Below are 17,975 nucleotides of genomic sequence, written 5' to 3'. Positions count from 1 at the left end.
CCTCGTTCAGTAAGACGACGACGACGACAACACCACGTTCTCTTATTTTCGTTGCTTTAGAATGCGACGATTTACTTATTTGGACGAATGATTTTCCTACGGGGAAAAAGAAATTCACGGTTATAAAATAGTGTGTAAGTGGTATAAGAGAAGAGTTGGAGTGGGCGTAAGGTGTGGGGAAAAATAGGGTGGGGGGAAGTTGGAAGGAGAAAGTCTAAAAGGTATCGAAGGGATTTTCAAACTTCTCTTTTTTTCTTTCACTCCCCCACCCCAAATCAAACCTTCAACCATCACCATTCCCTTCTCATACTTTAACACCACCCACCCCCCCACCTATTTCTCCTCTTCCTTCTTCTTCTTCTTCTTTTTTCTTCATCGTTTTCTACTCCCACCAGCCCTTTTCCATCCTTTTCCAGCTACCACCATCTCCTATTTTCCGTTAACGGGGAAAATTCAAGAATGTCTTGGGGGGCTACTACCATTCACCATGGGAATCGGCTTTCCACCGTGACGACGACGACGACGACTTTTCAACGTCGATCAAATTAAGGGTAAAGGATCTTGGGGAAAAAGGGGCTAAGGAGCTGTAACAAGTCGATGGGTTTACCTTGACTATTAATACCGTTCTAGATATTGTTAGGATCGTTCAAACGTCTATCGAGAAGAAAAGAGAGAAATATATATAAAAGGGGAATGGGGAGGAATGAGGACGGGAGGAAGGGGCGAGAAAGGAAATGTATTTTAAGAATTCGTAGAATATCCTAGGAGAATGAATGCGTTCTCATTTTTCTTTCAAATCTTATTGAACTTTTTAAAACTTTACTAGAATATTTATATTTTAACGATGATTATTATTATTAGTACTATTTTGTTTTAATTATTATTATTATTATTTTAATTATCAAATTGATTATTATACCATGTAATTTAATATAAAATTAATGTTACATACTAATAATATATAAAAAAAAAAAAAGAAATAATACCTAAATTAAGGGACACAATCAATTTATAAATTCAAGATAAATTAAAATATTGTGAAAAGCATCAAAATCATTCGATCATTAGTCTCTCTGAATTTTGGTTCTTTTTTAGAAATAATAAAATTTAGAGATACGTGTCTAGCGTAGAAGGGTGTTGGTGGGAGGTAGCTAGGAATACAAAAAAAAAAAAATAGAAGAAGAAGAAGAAGAATCTAAAAAAGTTTTCTTAACGTTGAAAATAAATAAAGGTGGTGACGTGTGACGGGTCACGAAACTTTTCGAACGCGTTGTAGTTTTTCTTCAATGAAAATTTTCTTTCCACGAAGAAAAAAAAAAGAGAGAGAGAGAGAGAGAGAGAGAGAGAATGAGGAAAAAAAAAGTAAGAATGAAATAAGAGAATAAAAAATACAAAAAGAAAAAGAAAACGAAAGAACAATATGATGACATGGAAAAAGTTTCCCTCAGAAATTGTTTTCTTTTTTTTAACTTTATCCGAGAATAATTTGATATTTAAAATTATTTTTAAATATTATTATATAATATATAATATTATTTTAAAAATATTAATAAAATATTTTATTTATATTTTATTTTTTTATATACATATAATTTCTAATTGACCTCATTAATATTAATTACAATAGTCGATTAGGAATGATTCATAATTTACCATTAAAATAAAGTAGGTTGCATAATTCATGTGTATATCTGTATCGCGTTCGACGTGTACGTGTACGTGTACGTGTAATTTAGATTTTATTTTTTTTTTCTACGAATTCTAATAAATCTTATCAATTCAAATTAGAATAATCGATTCAAATAATTTATAATTGACCATTAAAATAAATTAGATTTGCATAATTCATGAGTTTATCTATAGACCGTGTTCGTTGCGCGCGTGTTATACGTAATTTAATATTTCTTTTTTTATATTTTTCTTTTTTTTTTTATTTTAATCTTTTACTCGAGATAAATAATTATTTAAATTAAAAAAAGAAAAGAAAAAAAAAAAGAAATAAATTAGACGCAACAATTCATAATTATATTTCTATGCACGTTATTAATATATAAGTGTGTGTAAAAATAATTGGCATAATTCATAAGTTTTCATCCAACTCTTACGCAAAAATGTAAAAAAAAAAATTGTAGAAACTAAGCGTGAATTTAGTTTCATACCACAAATAGGACTATTGTGATCGTTAGAAACACGAGTATGTTCGATGAAATCGTAGGAAAACGTAACTCATGTATAATTGTGTTAGTGCACGCGTGGGTGTGTGTATGTGTGGGTGTAAAGCGTTTAGAGAAGGAACCAGTGGCACGTTAATGACAGGAAACCGGCAATATGAACTTGACGGCTCGGTACCGCAGTAACGTACCGAGAAACCGCAGGCCCTCGGTTATAAGTTTGCCAGTAAATGTTCGACATTTAACACACACACACATACACACATTTACATGTATACAAATACGCATTCAAAGAGAAAGAAAAATACAATTTTTTTTTACAAAAAAATTAACTCCAACAATTTTCCTTGCTATAATTCGAGAAAGAAAGAAACGAAAATAAAAAACAAAAATTCGAGTAAATTTAAAAGGATAAAATATATATATATTTTATAAAATATTATATAAATTTAAAATATTATATAAATTTATAAATATATTTTTAAATATTATAATAGTTATTATATTTTTAAATATTATATAAATTATATAAATATTTTTTAAAATATTATATAAATAAATATTTTATAAATTTATCTATATATATCTATATTTTTAATCTATATTTTAATTTTATATATATTTTCATATATATTTTAAAAATATATATTTATATTACGATTATAGAAACGATGATTGTTCTCATAGAACAAAAGTTTGTTCGAAACGTTCGCATAATGTATATGTGTGTGAGAGTGTGTAGATAGGTGTTGGTAAAATAGTAGTTTGCACATGAATGGAAAAAGGGTCGGCAAATCGAGGGTGACGAGATCTTCACGGTATCTCTCTCTCGTTCAAAATCACTTTCCTGTTCCGGCAGGCAGCGAAAAAGGTAGAAAAGCTGGTTCCTACCTCCCTCCCTCCCTCCCTATCACCCTCCCACCACGGATTTGCAGCACACCGAACAGCCCTGGGATGCCAATAAGATTTACCCGAGAAAAAGCAATCTTGGAAAACAGTCGGCTAGAAAAACCGATGACGGCTCGTGTATACCTCCCTCCTACTTCTCGCACACATTCATTTTCACTCACGTTCACTTTCTTTCTTACTTCTTTTTCTTTTTGTTTTTTTTTTTATCAAAATTTAAACGTTTATTTGTCCCTTCAAATATCTTACAAGATTCGTTTCTTTTTTCTTTTCTTTCCTACTCTTATTTTAATTATTTTTCCTTTATTATATCAAAATAATTCAAATTAACAGTAAAAATCATTCCGTTCTCAAGGATTGCAATAATTAAGCGCGTTCAGCACACTCTAACGGTTACTACCGTAAATAAAAATGTATTTAATATATAACTATTATATATTTATATACATTGAAATTTAAATTGTCAATCGTTTGACTAATTTAAAAAATAATCACCATAATTATTTTATTGAAATATTCTTTATAAATACTCACACACAGACACACACTTCGATACTAAATAAAATATTAAATCAAATTAAATTATAAATCAAATGAAATCAAATCAAATGAAATGAGCAATAATAAAAGAAAATATAAACTTCCAAATATTATTTTCTTATTCAAATCAAATGAAATGAAATCAAATCAAATTAACTGAACAATAATAAAAGAAAATATAAACTTCCAAATGTTATTTTCTTCTTATTCTTTAACTCCAATCAAAAAGAGATTCAAAACTGACGATAAATCCTAAAAGATCGACATCGCGGCGGATAGGTGTATAAGAAAGGTGTAAGAAAGGGGTAAGAAAGGGTTAAGAAAGGGTGGTTGGTGGTAGTAGAGATCGTTTCGGAGGGAAACTCGCGATTACGAGCGACGTTTTTATTGAGCTTTAAATCTTCGCTAAACGTCGGAACGGTTTAAAACGGCATTCGAGGCACGGTTTCTGCGGTCTTGATGCTGTGTCGGCTGAGGGTTAAGGAAGTGAGGAGGAATAAAGGGGTGTACAAGAAGAAGTCGAAATAGGAAGAGGGTGGGTGGGGAGTGAGGGGAGGATAGGGGTTAGGGGATGTGAGAGAATGAAAATGGAAAGGAGTTAAGAGGAATGGGGGGCGGGGGCGGGGGGGGGGGGGGCTTGAAAGATGCGTTTGAAAATCATCATCCGTGATATTGCAACCCCCCACGGCAACAACTACTACTACTACTACTACTACTACTATTATTCTCCCTCTTACTTCTTTCTGAACAAATCGTTTCATCTCGAACGTAGTGTTTTTCGCGCCGTAGACGAAATTAGAACGGTCTTTTGACTAACGTCTTCGCGTTTCGAATTCACTTGCCCCTCTTTATCACGCGACTTTGCGTTCCTTTCTATTTTCTTCTTCTTCTTCTTCTTATTATTAGTATCATTATTCTTATTATTATGTATTTATTCTCCTTTAAGAGAATATAATTCATGGAAATACAAAAGAAGAGAAAACTATGAAAATTTATGATATATATATAAAAGACAAATGAACGGATTAGAAATGTTACTTTTAAATTATTGTTAAAGTAATTATGAGATATACGTTCAGGAAAATAACTTAATGATAATTATGTGAAAATATATATATATATATATAAATGTGTAAATAAATGTAATAAATAAATTAGAAAATTATTGTCAATGTTATTAAAGACTAATCGAACGATTACTACTAATGAAGAAACAATGTTTCAAATTTATAAACGAAGATAAATGATTTTCAAAGTAATTAAAAAATAAATATATATAATATTCGAGAGAAAAATCGAAACATTAGAAGAAGCCATGCTATCAACGGAATGCTTTCATATCCACACGGTCATCGATTAATTCAGAAATTCGTAAGAATAAAAAGACAAATGAAAAAAAAAAAAAAAAAAGTCAAAGGAATTAAGAAAATGACGAATAACGTTCTGATCGAACGACAAATCTTAACAATTAATCAAAATATAAGTAAAATATTACGAAAAACGCAGAGAAAGTAATTAAAAGATTACGTATACATATATAAACATTGTTAAAAAAAAAAAAGAGAGAGAGAGGGAGAAACTAAAGGCAAATAATTCGATCAGATACACCATAGATCATCTGAAGATTAAGTCGACAATAAAAAATGAATAGAAAAGGGGTAAAAACAAAAAAAAGAAAAAAAAAGATGTAAAAAGTCAAGGCGTTTACAACAAGCGATTAGAAAATCTTGTGTATAAGGGGTCGTGGTGTTGGTTGTTGTTGTTCCCTTCGGTTAAATCCTAAAGCTGAGTCACGTTTTCAATTATCGGAATGACTCGTAAGTATAGACGTTTTCTATGTAACTTTCGTACGTAAATTCTACCATATGATAACCATAAACAACAACAACAGTAACAACAACAATAACAACAACATCAACAACAACAACAACAATAATAATAATAATAATAATAATAATAATAAAACAATAATCAGGATAATAAATCACACGAACGGTAGAAGTGGAAGATCATTAATATTTTCTTTCCTATTTTTCTAATCTTACTTTAATCATTCACATGACTCACCCTAAACAACACAGAACCCCTTTTAAATCTCGCAGTACTTTAATACGGGATTTCTCGAAATAACGATTTCCAAGACGGGAGTGGATGGATGGGGTGGATGGGGAGGGGGGTGGTAGAGGAATCTTACTTGAAACAAAAATAAAAATGCTACTTGTTAGAACTCCTATTGTAAAATATTTCATAGGATAATGATGTGAAAGAAACGTGTGCATAAGAGGAATAGAACACGGGAAAAGATAGAAAAATATAATATAAAAGAAAGAGAAAGGAAGAAAGAAAGAAAGAGAGAGAAAGAGGTGGAACCTAATGATGTAACTTTTCGAAATACGTTTACTATGATTTTCCTATTTCGCGTAGGAACTTTGAAAGAGGATCATATGACGAGTAGAAATAAGAGAAAATGTCTGTCTTCTGTCGTCTCTCTCCCCCCCCCTCTCTCTCTTCTCTTCTCTCTCTCTCTTTCTCTTTCTCTTTTTCTTTAACTTTTTATCGTAATCGAAAACTATGGGGGGAAACAAGGGAAAGAGATAAGAGAGAGACAACAAAAAATAAATAAAAGAAAAAGATAGAAAGAAGTATCTTCTTCCCTACCCCCTCCCCATCCCCACCTCTCCTTTAATGCGAATCTTGAAAACTGAATGCCTCGTCAAGAACGTCGCGCATATCGAAAACGAGAATTTTTCAAGACGTAAGGAGCTTTTTGAATTCCTTCTTGTGAAAAACTCTTTTCTATCAATCATCCTTCTTCGTTCCATGCCTACAAACCAACCAACCAACCAACCAACCAACCAACCAATCCACTCTTCGTCTTCTTCTTCTTCTTCTTCTTCTTTGCATATGGGAATCGACAATCGAATAGTTTGGTGAAAATGTCGTAAGAGAAAAAAAAATTGTATTTTGAATTATTTATCGACGATTTATCCTCGTTTCCTATTGGCTGACTTCTTCTTTTTTTTTCTCTCTTCGATATACCATAAAAAATTTGACTTCCAAGCAATTGCAAAAACAATTATAAATGTAAAATTATGAATTACTTTTTATACAATGATTCGAAAAAAGAAAAAAATAAATCTTTAACGATAACAATGAATAAACTTAATGTATATATTTTCTAGGAAATAATTGAATTTAAACCAAAAACAATTTCAACGAAAAGTATATTATACCATATGTTAATAAAGAATGGCAATAAAATTCCCGGAGGAAAAAAAAATGCGAAACAAACGAAATAAATGATACAAAATTACGAATAAACGAGGATATAAGAATCACAATATAATTGTTCCCAATGTAATAATTATCTCTGAAAAATAAATGGACTGATAATAAAGAGAATAAAAAATAACGAAAAAAAAAAAAAAAAAAAAAAAACAAAAAAAAATCCCGAAGGAAATGAAAGAAAATAAAGACAATGGAAGGTAATTAAGGGAAGAAGAAGATGATGGAAAAGGGAAAAATAAGTACCACTAACGATCGAAACAAGGAAACACGTTAGAGGAAAACGAACGGAGAGAATAGAACGGTTATATAGACGAAGAAGACGAGAAGAAGAAGCGTGATAGGAAGTTGAAAGGAGGGTTGGTTGTTGCCAACGGTGAACGGGGGGGGGGGAGGGGGAAGGGTGATGAGGTAGATGAGGGGGATGAGGTGGGGGAATCGGGAATGCGCGGTAAGGTGGCTAACGATAATTTCTCGGCGGCGTCACGTGCCGGCAATATAAATCACCCCCTCCTTTGGCCACCCCCCATTCACCCCTACCCCACCACCACCACCACCATCACCTTCGGAACTCGGCCCCACAATTACCTAATACGTCCGCTGCTACCTTATCCTCAGACACCATCGGTGTAAACCACCCTTCGGTTTTCGTCCTATCTCTTACTCTTCTTCCCCCCCCACCTCCACCAAACCTCCCACTCCAATTCTATCTGTCTCTCTCTTTCTTTCTAACACTCATCCACGTATAGACAAACTCTTACATCCTTACAACGTCAATAATGGGGATCTAGACAGTGGCCGTTCCTCTTATGGGTTCACCTAAATCACCCTATTTCTCCTATAACGACTCCTACGCGTCCCTCCCAACTGAGAAACTCATCTTACTATTATTCATTTTATTTTTAACTATTTTTAAGTATATATGTAATAATTTTAATAATTAGAGATTCTCTTTGGGATTTAATATTATTTTATACATTTAATAAATAGGTCTTCGTGGCTCAAGTGGTAGAGCGTTCTTTCGCTATGCGAAAGATCCTGGGTTCGAATCCCGGCCCCTCTCGATTTGTTAAACAATTGAAGCTCGAATTTATTGGGAGAGTGTTTCGAACGAACAAATGCATCTGGGTTGCGTCACTAAATAATAATATATATTCAATAAAAATCTATTGGAAATTGTTTGTTTCGTAGTGGTGTCTGATAAATTTATAGTTAGGAAAATAAGGGCAAGTTAAAAAAAGATGTATTTAACGAGTTATTCGAAATAGTAACGTTCAATATATAATACGATATTCTATCACTGAGAATTTTACGATTTATATTTTATAATCTTATTTATTTATTAATAAATATAATTGGAGTATCTTTAATTTGATTGAATGTATGAAAATTATTCAGATCTTCATTTTAATGTTTTAACTATATTGAGATATTAATAAATCTTATTAGATTAAATTAGTCTAAGTCTTAAATTGTCTAAACTTAGACAATTTTACATTAAACGATTCACCATTTCGAAATGAATTATGAATATTATTGAATATTAATAAAATTGACATTAAAAGTAAGACATTTATAAAAATAGTTTTATATTTAAGAACAATAATATTATAAAAATATTTTCAAAACCTGATAGATATATTTTGTAACTCTTGTTACATGTAAATAAAACAAAAGAAAAAAAAAGGCAGAGAATAAAATTCTATTACAAATGTCAAAAACACGAAAAACAAACCTGATAATACCGAAAAAAATCACTGGCAAGTTGAAAAAAAAGAAAAAAGATTTACTATTCGTTCGGGAAAAGAACGAAATAAAATCTGATAATTCTGGAAAATCATATCTACGCAAGCTACAAAAACCATTTCTGTTACGCGTAAACAACAAAACTAGGGGGGAAGGAGGGGTGGGAGGAATAAATAAAAAATATAACAAAAATAAGAACCTATAACAAACTACTAAAAAAAATATAAATAAACAAATTGATAGTTGAATCAAAGTCGAGTTAAAACAAAAAAGAAAAAAAGAAAAAATACTAAAGCTAAATATAACACAATAATTCAATCATCAAAATTTAACAAAATAAAAAAGAAAATAATTCGAGGCAAGAAAAAATTCTTGTTCATAGTTTCGTTTCTTCTTTTCCCTTTCTCTTTACCCAACCACCCACCCTTTTTAAACCTCGTACAACACTCGGTTTCTTCCCTTTTCTTTCGTTTTCTCTTATATATTCTTCTTCTTCTTCTTCTATAGCAATGTTGCGATGAAACTGAGAGAACACACACGTATGTACATTGTACATTCTCTGGGTCTACTTTAGCATTTACTATGCCGCCGCAATAGGTACCTCTATCCTCCTCCTCCTACTCCTCCTCCTCCCACCACCACCCCACCACCACCCTCGAACCAACGTTACTTTGCCTGCACCACGATACACATAAGAGGATGGAGAGTTGGAGTACACTTCCAGGCCGGGAAACGACACAACCGATGGCCCCGAGGCTCGTTCGAATCGTGGAAAATTCACCTCGACCTCTCTACACCCTTTCCCATCCCTTTACCCAACCCCCCATGCCCTTCCCATCCCTCTCTTTCTTTTTCCGTCTCCCCGTATATTTCTGTCTTCACCATTTCCTACCTACGTCTGTCTGAAACCACTTTTTACTACCTGTTCAACCCGATTTCTTTCTAGTCACACTATATATGTACTTCTTCTTCTTTTTCTTTTCTTTTTTTTAAAGTTAATCCGACGAGAAAAAGAATTCATTTCTATTTTGTCGATGGTTATTTTTCGTATATGTACTTATAAAAATAAAAAGATATATTTATTCGTGGATTTTATTTTCGCGAAAACGTAAGGAGAGGGGTGTTTTATTTTACATTGGTTCACTGAATGGTTAATGAATTGAATTTTTTGTGAATTATAATATTCGTACGACTTGTTCGGTTTTCCTTTTTCTTTTTTTCTTCTTTTTCTGACTTAATTTTTAATAAACTCGATCGATTGTAACACACGTCGTGTAAAATTATTTTCGTCGAATATGATAACGAGAATATAATTAAATTCAAAAATATTGTTTTTTCGCACCAACTTCTCTTCCTTCCTAGGAATAATGATTATAAATAAAAACCAAAAAAAAAATTCAATTGAAATTGATGGAAGATAACAATACGTGTGGTACTTATTTAAATATTTACAAGAGAAAACGTATCTTTTTTTATTTTCTTTCTTTCTCTTTTTAACGCGCGAGTTACAACACATCTCCGAAACATTTACCGTAGACGGTAAAAAAGAAAAGAAAAGAAAAGAAAAGAAAAGAAAAAAAAGGTAGAGAGAAACTAGAGAAGAGTGAAATTTTGGATGGGTCGTCACGAAGAAGGCATTGTTTCTCGATCATGCCGGTGTACAAACGAGACTTTGATACTCCAAGCACGAAAAGACTATCGTTCTCTATCGTATTTCTATTCTTCTTCCTTTTTTTTCTTAACATTCATGCTGGTTTTGCTCGGGATACCTTTGGGAATTTAAGATTATTCCCCGTTGGTGAAACTATAAATAATAATCGTTGTAACCCCGGACACCACAGTTCACTCTAACTTTCTATTTATACAACCTTTTTTTATTTTCTTTAATAATTATCAATATTACAAAATAAAATAAAGAAAAATATTCTAAAAAAATAAATATATGAGCCGTTTATTTTGAAAGTGGCCTAACTCCATATAACCTTAAATTGAGATATTTAAAGGTTTGCGTTTCAATGCAATTAAAATATACGTAAAGAATAACAATGAGTTATGTTGCTTAAGTGTATCTAAAGGTGTTCAATTTACAGTTCCTATTAAAATAATGGCAATTATTAAGTGAATAATATGCGTTTTCTTACCAAGAATGGAGTTGGGCTACTTTCAAAATTAACAACCAGATTCGTTATAAAATTTGAAGGAACCGAAGTCCATTCAACATAATTTAAGATGCTTCAAATTGCGAAAAAACAATACTTATTTTATTTTACATATCTTTATAACACTTTGAAAACATAAATTATTCGATTCAAAATATTTGTTACAAACATAAATTACAAAACAATTTTCTACTCATCTACATTTTGTGTATGTGAAAGGGATTTAAAGAAATCATGATGTTCCGGTGGTATATATCGTAATAAGTCAATTATGTCCTTGAATTTTGCGCTTGTAATTTGTCTTATATTTTTATACAGTGGTGTCAATACAATATTTTCGAACTTTCTTGGTCTACCCCGACGTGGTATTAAATTCAGGACTTTCAAATTTTCCTTCTCATTCATTGATGTCTTATAGAAAATCTTATTCATTTTTGACAAAACGCATCCAACATATTTTTAAACAGTTTATTGGTTCTCCGTTAGAATCCTTTACCCTTTTAAAAATTGCGTCTTCTAATAATATTGTTGATACAAAATCTTCTTGTCTCATTTCATGTACATAAAGTTATTACCTTTCCGACATTTTTTGATAATATTATAATACTCTCGGGGGACAAACAGTAAATTATTTTTTTTTATGCCATTTCTACCACACCAAAATGTCTACTCCTAATGGAGTTAGGCCACTTTCAAAATAAACGGTTCAGTGATTCAGCTAACTCTGAAAACTTATGTGTCCAGAATTACCGTATTTATTCGGAATATAAAAAATCTTAAATGCTTTATTGGTAGATAATTTGAAGCTGTACATGGTACCGTGGGTAACCGGAAAAAAATGAAAAATGGAGTTAGGCCACTTTCAAAATAAACGGCTCATATATATTGCAAATACGTTTGACACGCTAATGTAGTTATTTTTTTCTTATATGGATTACACATTTCTCTGCAATGATGATGTAATCATGCATTTTTTCGAGAGAAAAAAAAAAGAAAATAATAATTGATTTTATAAACAAATATTAAGAAAAATTGTATACCACATTTATTGACGTTAACTTTGTATTATTTTATGAAGTGATTCAATAACTTTCAATGGTATAGTATGCATATAAGAATAAGTATTTATATGGTATAAAGATCGATATATGATCTAGCTTTGTTAGAGTACTTGAAAAGTAAAAAATCTAAAAGAAAGTACACAGACAAGTGATAGGAAAGGGGAGAAGAAGAAAAAGAAAAAGAAGAAGAAAAAGAAAAAAAATAGTTACTAGGTAGAGAAGCACCGTAACATTCGCATACTTGCCTCAAACTTTGACATACTTTCGATTTATCTACAACTACGTACTTTTCTATATTTATCCCCCTATATATTCACCTGTTATCCAATCATATTCTCACACCTATGCGTAATATAAATCAAAAATAAAATAAATCTAAAAAAAAGAAAAGAAAAGAAATTAAAACGAATAAATACCGAAGTATGAATTTCAAGATGAGAAGAAGTCGATAATAAAACAATTTGAAAAATCGACGACAATAAAACAAGACGTACTTTAACGTAATAAATAAATCTAACGATAAAAACACTTAAAAACTCTTTCGATATAAACAAAAATGAGATATACTCATAGTTACCATACAACGAAGATTTTCCATTGACATTTTCTTAAACGTTCAAAATATAAACTACTGTACGCTTAATAAAACAATGTTAAACAATATCCGGGTCGTTCGTACATATACGCTGAAGTTTTTAGATAGATGCCGGATATATCCGGCTCTCGTATCGAAAAGGTTAAAAAAAATAATAAAATAAACACACGGTACACATATATATAATATAATCATAAAAAAAGAAAGAGAAAAAGAGAGAGAGAGAGAGAGAGAGAGAGAGAGAGAAAGAATCGATGTATAATAATTCGTAATAAAATTCTAAGGTAGTTCGTAGCCATCGCTAGATACAAGTCGAAGTACTTACTTTTCCACCCTTTTTTCTTTTGCATTCTCTCGCGTACATAACTGGTGTACTACGACCGGTATAGCTACATCTCAGCAGCTTTCAAGCCTGAAGGCACGTCTCTACAATACTGCATTACGATACCATTCCCACTTCTTTCACTCTATCTTTTTCTAACACACATGCATACATACATACATACATACATACATACATACATACATACATACATATATACATATATGCATACATATATACATGTTTTCTTCTATCTTTCTCTCAACTAGTTTTTCCGTCTCGAAGCTCACCCCCCCATCTCACCCCATCACTCCAGATCTCCCCCTATTCTCTCTCTCTCTTTCTCTCTATCTCTCTTTCTTTCAAGTTTTCTCTCGCGAAAGAATTGTTCTTGAAGGTTAGAGGCTGTACACGCGAAATGGAAGACGATCCTTGAAAATGAGATCGAAAGTAGGTACGTAATGTGGATAAAAGACTATGGAATAAGATTCTATATATATATACATCTATACATACCTGATAGGAACTATAGATATGTATAGATGTATATATGTATTTAATAGTAGCGTGTGTATTTATATATGTTGTATAATCATAGAATATGTATATATATATATATACAAGCATATAACGTACTGTGCGTGTATAATACGTATAAGTATAATCATAATATATGTGTGTGTGTATATATATATATATGCATGTGTATAGTTATAATACGTGTATTTATGTATGCGTATAGTCATAACAATATGTATGCATTTATGTATACGTATAACTATAACGTGTGCATGTGTGTTCGTGTATTCTTTTTCTTTTTACCTAAGAAAGAAAGCTTTTCTCGTTGGTACGCGACAAAGACGAAGCCGACGTTACTTCGATTACGTCTCACCTCCTTCACAATTTTTCTATAAGCGAACCCGCAAAATCGAGATAAGGAAATTCAACGGGAAGGAAAAGTGGATATATATATGGGGAAAAAAAAATTCCCTAGGAAAGAAAAGGACATGACGTTGTGCTTGACTGCAACCGCATCATTTCCATGTCAGAAGAACGTGAAGGGAGGGGGGAAGGGGAATTGCGTGAATCTTCTTATATATCTCTTCGAATATACGTATATGTATATGTATTAACCTCCTACTTTCACCCCATCCAACCACCCACTACTCTTAACCATCCTTTCGTTCATTTTATATATGGGAATAGAAATCGCAAAGATCATGGTTGAGATATTATCATCTTTCGTGTAGTATATAAAAAGTATATACATTTATTTTTCGTAGAAATGATTTTTCTTTAAAATACGATAAACAATTGAACAATAAATAATAATAATAATTAGAGATTTACGTATTGAAATATTATTTCAATGAAATCATTTCTATTTTATATTTTTTTTCTTCTACTATCCACTTGAAAAGAAATAAAATTAGTAAGAGGATTGGTTGTGGTGGTTTGTTGTTTAAATCTGTCTCATACAAATATTCATATCCAAGAAGAAATTAGGCGAGAAAGATAAACGACACGATGAGAGACGACTATGAGATGACGATGATGACGACGACGAGAGAGTAAACGTTGAAAGAAAACTACTACTACTACTATTACTACTCGTAGTCTGTTCTAGATTTCCCGTTGGTAATTAAGATCAGTTAGGGGTAGAAGTTGCATGCGGGAAATTTTGGTGACAGAGAGAAGATCTTCCAACAACATAGCGAGTATGAGTGAACACAACTGAGATAGAGATTTTAACGACTATGCCAATAGCAACGGACGATTATGCTACGACAAGGAAGATGCTACTAGGAGAATAGTTATGGTCATAGTGAGGTGGTGGTTGGTTTGTTAGTTATGGTGTTAGTCTCAAGAGGCCGAAGGAACGCAACAGGAGCATGCAAAGGGTCATGCGATTGTTGAATCATGTGCTGCTGGTGGTGGTGGTGGTGGTGATGGTATTTGTGTAGGGACAAACTACTAGCTTCTTCAACTAGGTTCTACTACTAGGTTCTTCAACGTAATTCAACTCGTCGCGGTTAACCACTATTCTACGCATAAGTTTCTCTAAGAGTAAACCTATTTTAGTTTATATCATTTCTATGATAAATTTATTAAATTAATAATAATTATATATATATGTAGGATTCGTGAAAAAATTGGACTGACCGGGATTCGAACCCGGATTTTCCGCTTTCCGGGCGACTGACTGCTCTTTAACCACTGAGCTATCCAGAGCCCACCGTCCAATCTCCTCACGAATGCCTATTTAAGTTTGGCTTGGAGGTGCTCGCATCCCACACATATATATATATGTATAAAAAATAAATCTGATTGTGAGATGATGACGTTAATCAAGCATTTTTGTTCCACTTTATTCATTTTCTTTTTTTATTAATATATTATATTAATTCTTATACGATATTTGTACGATTGTTATTAAAAACGTATTGTTTGAATTTTTATTTAAAATAAAATATCAATTTTTGTAAATATTATTAGAAAATTAGTAAAAGTATAAATGGTCTAATAACTTACGCATCAAATTAATTTAAACGATAACGCAATAATACACTACTCGCTTATAAATTATTTACTCGAGACAATACAAAAAAAAAAAAAAAAAACATACGCACAACTAATTAATTTAATAACGATCCGACAATTGTAATCATTAGCTAAAATCAAAATACACTTAAATCATATTATCTTTCAGAATAATAACAAACTGATTAACAAAAAATCAAAAAACAAATCGTTGCAATCGGAAAAATTGGCCGAGCATGAAAATAAATGTTATATTTGTATTTCTGCGTATGGGGAAAAAGTGTAAAAAAAAGAAAAAATAAAAAAAATACGAGAAGAAAGAGAGAAAGAAAGAAAGAGGAAAAGAGTGGGGTGGAAAAGCAGGTGAGGTTGGGGGGTGAGGTTGGGGGTTACGCGTCGCATAGATTCGAGCACGAACTCTCGAAAGCAACTAAAACGACCGATCATTATCCCTCGACGTGGTAGAACCACCGACAGCACTCGATTTTAATTAACTCTAAACCGACGGATAGAGCTACGTGTCGGACGAACGAAAACGAGGTGTTGCTACATTTCCGAGAGAGCTAAAACGGGACACAGAAACGCACTGAATAGGATTTTCAAAGTCACTAACTCTCTCTCTATCTGTCTGTCTGTCTATCTGTTTCTCTCTCCCCAGCCCAACATCTCCCTCTCTTTCTCTCTGACACACTTTTTCTTTCACAAAAAGGGATTTGTTTTTATCGTAGCACCACGCAAAATTAGCAAACTACGAACAATCGTTTAAATCTTCAATTTTATTTTATTCGATAAAATCGTTTTTTATATGTAAGAAGGAATGGGGGGGGGAAATGGATTGTTTAAATATTCTGATTTTGTTCGTTTTTTCTTTTTTTTTTTTTTAAATAAATTATGACCCGTAGAATATCAGATTATTAAAACTTGAAATTGATTAAATATAAATTGAACGAATCGATCTCGAATAAATTATCAAAGTAAAACTTTGTTAAAGAAAAAAGAAAGGATCTTTCACGAGAAATAAATAGAACCTTTCTCTTCCCCCCCCTTCCTCGTCCCGCGCCCCTAGAAAATAATAATTCGAATTGAATAAAAGATCGTAAAACAAAGAACTTTTTCTATTCGAAGAAAACACAAGTTGCTTGGGAGACAAACGTCGCGGATGTGAAAAGGGGTGTGGATGGCGGGGTGAGGGGTTAGAAGGAGGGGGGGGGAGAGAGAGGAAAAGACCGGGTGCTTTTAATCGAAGATCGCAACGGCAACACAACAAACTAAGTATCCTGAAATCGTATTTTCTATGCGTATTTAAAGCTAGGGTAAATCTTTTCCGACAAAACTCTGGCTGTGCACACATTCAAAGAAAATTCCAGAGAAAGACAAAAAGGAAAGATAAAAGGCACGGGGTTGAGGAAGAAGAAGAAGAAGAAGAAGAAGAAGAAGAAAAGGAACGAGAGAAAATAGGGAGAGGATAATTATGAAAAGACAGAAGAAGGTAACGACCGTTCTCTTCTTCTTCTTCTTCTTCTAACTTCTCGGAGCCCCATAGTCGTAAGCTGCTTCTGACGACTAAGAAAAGACGAAGTCGACAGAGAAAAGAAAAAAGAAACGAAAGAAAGAAAGAAAGAAAGAAAAGAACGAATCGATAAGAAAACTATAAGATAAAGATTCGAATTTGGTTTGGGGGTATATTTGAAACATAGAGAAAAAAGAGAGAGAGAGAAAGAGAAAGAGAGTGCCTAGAATTTCATCGTAAGAATTTTCCTCGTTAACTTCGAGATCACTGAGAGAAAAGAAGATCAAAATCGTTTCCAATAAGATTCGTTTTGAGAAAAAGACAAAGTAATAGTAAAAGTAGTAAAAGAAGTAGGGAAAAAGGGCAGACAAATCTAATGCGATTCTTTCTCGCTACGTGTTTCCTCGACTAACAATAAGTCAAAGATCCTGCCCCTCTACCCCATCACCCCATAGAATATACTCGGACCTAAAGTAAAGAGAATGAGGAAAGAAAATTAGGTTCTCTCCGCGGAGTGTGTCGGATGAAACGAGATCATCCGATCGAGTGGAAGAGAAAACGCACGTTTGTTCAGGATTCTTGATGGTGTAGGTGGGAGGGGGAGAGGGAGAGAAGATACCACGATCACGATTCTGGGTTTCTCTGTGGGTTGAACAGAGTTAGAGAATGAAAGGGGGAGAGAGAGAGAGAGAGAAGAGGAGGGGGAGAAGGGTGAATCTCTTGACACCTACCGATCAAAGGATTAAAGAGGATGTCTCGACAGACGAGGCTGAAATTTAAAGTTCGGTCCTCAGTTATACGGCGTTTGCCAACAGTAAAGATTGGCTGAAGCTGCAACATTGGTTAGAAAGAGGGAGGGAGAGAGAGAGAGAGAGAGAGAAAATAAATGTAGAGTGAGAATTCACACCAGCTTGGGTTTTCGGTATGTAACCAACCACCCTCTCTGTTTACACGGCAAACGGCGGAAGTAATTCATAGCAAGACTCGTCCCTTTCCTTCTATCTCTATCTCTCTCTCTCTCTCTTTCAACCTATCGTAACTCTGCGAGAAGAGAGAGATAGTCAAAAACGGGACGATGATGGTTGGTTATACCCGGGAATTCGAGATCCCCTGGTAAAAATTCTTGTTACTTGCCCCCT

General features: G+C 32.9%; 1 protein-coding gene across 1 annotated transcript in view; it reads right to left on the bottom strand.

The window, feature by feature from the left end:
- Positions 1-17,975, bottom strand: part of LOC122525696 (polypyrimidine tract-binding protein 1-like) — a 167,385-nt gene that overhangs the window by 148,903 nt on the left and 507 nt on the right. The gene's annotated exons all lie outside the window — the stretch shown is intronic.

Source organism: Polistes fuscatus, unplaced genomic scaffold (genome assembly GCF_010416935.1).
Source record: "Polistes fuscatus isolate 324 unplaced genomic scaffold, CU_Pfus_HIC Scaffold9, whole genome shotgun sequence".
Classification (NCBI taxonomy): Eukaryota; Metazoa; Arthropoda; class Insecta; order Hymenoptera; family Vespidae; genus Polistes; species Polistes fuscatus.
The sequence above is the reverse complement of the archived record's forward strand: the minus strand, read 5'-3'. Positions and strand labels throughout refer to the sequence as shown.